At 33.0% G+C, this 5,682-nt stretch overlaps 1 non-coding gene across 1 annotated transcript; it reads left to right on the top strand.

Moving 5' to 3' along the window:
* The first annotated feature begins 4,613 nt into the window (after window positions 1-4,613).
* On the top strand, window positions 4,614-4,718 carry LOC116527739. The gene has a single exon (XR_004258701.1). It is a non-coding gene; the product is annotated as a U6 spliceosomal RNA (small nuclear RNA).
* The last annotated feature ends 964 nt before the right edge of the window (window positions 4,719-5,682 follow it).

Here is a 5,682-nt window from a genome sequence, read left to right as displayed (position 1 = left end):
TATGTATCTTGATTATTATTTATTTTAATAGCCACTTAATTCATTCTCCTGAAACAAGTGCTTCACTTACTTTACTCTAGTCTCAACTCAGTCTACGGTAAATGAACATGACAGCTGCACACAGTGTTTGGAAATTATAAATAGTTTTGATGTAAACACATTTATATATTTCTGTTAAGTATATATGTGCGCGCACACACACACACACACACACACAGGATTGAAGTTTCTACAGGCAACTTTTTTTAACCTTCTTTACAAATGCGTTATGTGTAGAACACATTTTCAACTGTAGGCGCAGTGTTGTATAGCAGATCTCCAAAACATAATCATTTTGCATAACTGAAACATTATACCAGTTGAATAGCAACCCTCCATTTCCACTCTGCCCAACTGGAGGCAACCACTATCGTATTCTTTGTTTCTATGATTTTGACGATTTTATATACCTCACATAAAAATCATGTAGTATTTGTACTTCTGTGGCTGGCTTATTTCACTTAGCTTAATATCCTCAATGTTCACACATTTATCATAAATAGTACTCTGTTTTACAAAAGATGGAGTCTCACTGTGTTGCTCAGGCTGGCCTAGAACTCCTGGACTCAACTGAACCTCCATCCTCAGCCTTCCCAGTAGCTGGGATGAGGCACACTTCATCATGCCTGGCTCAATTCTCTTTTAAATGTCCTAACAAAATTAAACTTAAAGGAATATTCTGTACACATTGTTTATTTGAACAGAACCCAAGTATAATCCACACACTGCTACTGTTTGATATGGCTCTTAAGTCTCTCTAGATATATAGGGTCTGCTTTCATCCTGTTTTCTCCCCTCTTTCAGTTTATTTGTTGAAAAAAACAGGTTATGTGTCCCATAGAGTTCCCTGCTATCTGATTTTGGTGGTGAGTCCCATGGGTGCATTTTTAAACATTTATCTGTCAGATTTATAGGCATGATAAGCAGATTAAAATGTTTGGCAAAACTACTTTATAGGTGATGGGTGTGTTTTCTTCCACACACAAGCACACAAATACTTTATAGTCTCATGTTTTTTATTATCAGCCTTTGATTTCCAATTTCCGTATCCATTAATTTTGCCAAACATATAAAATATGCAAATGCTTACATTCTTTCCTGATTTATTAGTAGAATATACACGTAGGAAGAAATATTTTCAATTAACTTTTGGGTTTTACCATGGTAGTCTTTATAGGAAAATAAAATAATTCTTGATTTTTTTCTTTTAAATTTCCTACTTTTAAAATAACATATTGCTTTATTAGTATTCACCACTGATGGGCAATTACTTTTGAATTGTTAAGTGCTCACAGATTTAATCATATTTGATCTGTTTCAACTCATTACAATTATTTTCCTTAATGATGTTGCAATTGTTCCATCTTTGCTAGACTGAGATATGTTGACTCCTGAAAACTTCAAAAGAGCCAAGTGGTCTTGTGTAGCTTTCTTGCTCTTTTTTATGGCAAGATGTTTTAGAACCATATTATAAATATGCAGCTCCAGACCTGGAATTATCTGCTTTTTGTTTTGTAAACGGATTTACCCTCACTTTGGATTTGTCTGCTGTTTGTCATGATTAGATTCAGGTGTTTCATTCCAGGTTTTAAAAATTACCTAAATAATGCTGTGTCCTTCAAAGGGTACCACATTGATTTTAAAATGTTGTATTAAATTTATATTATGTCAATCTGCCCCTCACTGCTGATGTTAATTTTTTCACTCTATCAAGTTGTTGTGTTACTTGTCCTCTTAGTATTACTATTTTTTTCATTGCAGCTAAGAAGGAATCTGTAGAAAGGCACCTTTGACACCATCTAAATATCTTCTATCTATTAAAAATATATTTCTAGCTATAGCAACCATTCATCACTCTTGCCTGAACCAATCTTAACCATAATTATTACAAAATTATATTTTTCCATCTTCTGCAATTGCTTCACATTTACTAACTGGCAATGGGCACTGTACTTTAAGAAGCACTTCTCCCCCATTCATTTACCTGCTTATTTATTTATGATTGTTATACACTCTTGGATTTCCACTCTGTTGTTCAAGTTGTCCTAGATTTGCCTGTTAAGTGTCACTTATAACTGCCTCCTATGTCCTTGTAATATGCCCGTATGTCTTTTATCGTTATTATTATTTTAGCAGAATTTTCTTACTTTCGGGAATAACAAAGTTTTCAAGATGATATTGTGCCTACCTTGCCCTAACTTTGTAATGGAGACATTTTATAAAATCAGGAAGAATTTGACATCATAATCTAATGAAAACATTACTAGAAAATGAAATTTGAGGATGATATCTGCTAGGAGTATATATGCAAATACTTAACAAAATACAAGAAAATTGAATTTAGCAATACTTCTGAATAGCTAAGGACAATGGTTGCCATATCATGTTCAAAATTTTCCCTTCCAAATCAAAAGAAAAATGCAAAGTTATTGTTTTATTCTTAAAAAATCAAAAGTGAAAGTTAAATTTATGCAAATGCATACCTAAAACATAATTTGAATACAATGCTAAAATTGTAAATACACATAAGTAAAAAGAGAAAAACATCCCAACAAATCCCAGTGCAGATCTCTCAGACTGCCACAGTGCTCTTGCACAGACACAAGGCTTTGTGGCAAGCAAAGATGGAATAAGAAAAACGGTAGGAAATACATTAACAGAGAGATTAGCCGAAGGAACCTAAAGGTGATTTGTAATGGACACTAAAAATATTCAATCCATTCTAAATCTAAAATACTGCATAAATGTCATCTGAACAGATTGTAACATTAACTAGAAGGGAAGGAGTTTAAAATATACATATATGATTTAAAGGGAAGGCAGTATTTAAAGGTGCAATTATAACTTACAATGGCCAGTGTCCTATAAAGGGATAGAATGGACTTAAAGGGAAATTTAAAAAGATATAGCTTCTGGGGGAGAAACAGAGGCAAAAAAGAAAGCAGAAGCACCTTTCAGCAATAGGATGATGAAGGGGAAAAGAAGAAAAAGAAGGCCTTATTTGGATTCTACAGACAAGAGAGAACCATAAAATCAGAGGACTCACAATCCTTCCCCTAACAGCAAAGCAAACAAACAAAACCCCTATATTTTGCAATAATGACTGAGGAGGAGAGGTGCTTATGGATCATACTTTTGGTGTCATGAATAACACTTTCATTAACCCTAGGCCACAGATATTTTTTCTATGTTCACATTTAAACTTGTGATGCATTTTGAGTAAATTTGTATACAAGGTACAGGGCTTAGATTTAGGTTTGGATATTTGTTTGCTTGTTTGTTTGCATATAGTTATCAAATAGCTTCTTTTTAAATTCTGTCCAGGTTTTATGGGTTCTTCCAATGGGAGGGATGGGGTAAAATTGATTACTTTATCTTACTTAGTACGTGCAGTATTCTCTTTAATAAGCACTACAGATATTATTACTAAGATCAGGGACAAGAAAAAGATGCCCACTATGTCAACTATTATTATTGATACTATTATCCTATGCAAATAATCAGGACAAATTAATTAGGGTTCCAACAAGGGGTAAAGAAAAAGTCAACTAGTCTCTATTTTGAGATCATAGGAGAGACACCATAAAACAATGATAGCAACAATCAATGTTAAAACCAAGTCAAATTTTAAAATAATTCAGTCAAGTGGCAGAGCACAAAATTGATTCTCAAAAATCAATCTTTTTTTACTCAAAAATAATAAACAGATGGCATATTTGTAAAAAAATGATTTATAATAGCAATAACAAAGATTAACTATTTAGACAAAAATTAATAAGAAATGTGCAAATCTTATATAGAAAAATTTTAGGACAACACTAAAGAGCACAGAAATAGAATTAAACAAAACAACAACACAGTACTTAAAAGATCACAATTCTCCATATATTAATACATAAAAAGTCAAGGCAATAAGAATACAAATGCCAATGTACTATCCTAGGGAGTGAATCAAATTGTGACACTGAAGTCCATATGAAAAAATAAAACACAAGAATAGCCAGGAAAGTTTGAAAAGTATATTTATGATAGGAAAGTAGCTCTTGTCTCATACTTAAACATGTGATGTACTACCTGTAAAATTAAAGTAGTGATATACAGACAAACATGACATGGAAATACAAGAGAAAGTCCAGAAATTAACCCCAGCACAAAGAGAAATTTAGCATATGATAAAACGGCATCTTAAACCACTGGGGCAAAGACAAATTTTTAAATACATGATGCTGAAATACCTGTAGCCATATAAATATAATTTGGCCCATATCTAATATCATACAAAAAAGTAAACTCTGAATAACTTAGGGATCTAAAAGTATAAAGAAAACTGTACAAATACTAGAAGGAATTTAGGTACATTACTCTTTAAAAATGGTATAGAACTCTGTCTCAAAATCCAAATGAAATGAAAGAAATAACTAAAAATTTAATTCCTTGAAAAAAATGCATCACAAAATTAATCATAAACGAAGACAGAATACAGCTGACAAACTAGGAGATAATATTCACAGGCTATACTAGAGAAAAAGGGTTAATATTCTTAATTTATAAAGACTCTTAAAAATCGAAGGACAGTCTTTACTTTGGCAGGATATATTATAAAATTGGAATGACAGAAAAGATTAGCATGGCACCTATGCAAGGATGACATGAAAATTCATGAAACATTTCCTATTTTTATAGCTGAAATGACAAAATTAGAATTCAGAATGGATAGGTACAAAGTTCACTGAACTACAGAAATACATTGTAACCCAATGCAAGGAAGCTAAAAATCAAGATAAGAACTGAATGAGCTGACAGACAAAATACCCTGTATAGCAAAGAATGTAACTGAACTGACAGAGCTGAAAAACACAAGAATTTCATAATGCAATTTCAAGTATTAAGAGAAGAATAGCCCAAGCAGAGGAAAAAAAGTCAGAGATTGAAGAATGGCTTTCTGAACTAACACAGGCAGATAAGAATAGAGAAAAACAAATGAAAATGAATGAACAAAACCTCTTAGAAACATGGCATTATGTAAAGAGACTGAATCTACAACGGACTGCTGCACCTGAAAAAGACAGGGAGAATGTAACCAACTCAGAAAACATATCTCAGGATATCATCCAAGAGAATTTCCCCCAACCTAGCTGGACAGATCAACATTCAAATTCAGGAAATGCAGAGAATCCCTGTAGAATACATCACAAGAAGATCATCCCCAAGACACATAATTAACAGATTCCCCAAGGTCAAAATGAAAGCAAAAAAAAACCAAAATGTTACAGGCAGCTCATCAAACTAACAGTGGACCTCTCTCTCAGCTGACACCCTACAAGCAAGAATAGATCAGGGTCAATATTCAACATTCTTAAAGAAAAGAAATTTCAACCCAGAATTTCATATCCAGACAAACTAAGTTTCATAAGCTGAGGAGAAATAGGATCCTTTTTAGGCAAACAAATGTGGAGGAAATCTGATACCAAAGACCCCTGCCTTACAAGAGCTCCTGAAGGAAGCACTAAATATGAAAAGGAAACACCAACACCATTACTAGCCACTACAAAAACACATTGAAGTACACAGATCAGTGACACTGTAAACAGATAAGTCTGCAAAATAACCAGCTAACATTATGATGACTAAATCAGATCTGCA

The sequence above is a fragment of the Sapajus apella genome, unplaced genomic scaffold (genome assembly GCF_009761245.1).
Source record: "Sapajus apella isolate SASKATOON/1434 unplaced genomic scaffold, GSC_monkey_1.0 scaffold55, whole genome shotgun sequence".
Classification (NCBI taxonomy): Eukaryota; Metazoa; Chordata; class Mammalia; order Primates; family Cebidae; genus Sapajus; species Sapajus apella.
This window is presented reverse-complemented; position numbering and strand designations above follow the sequence as displayed.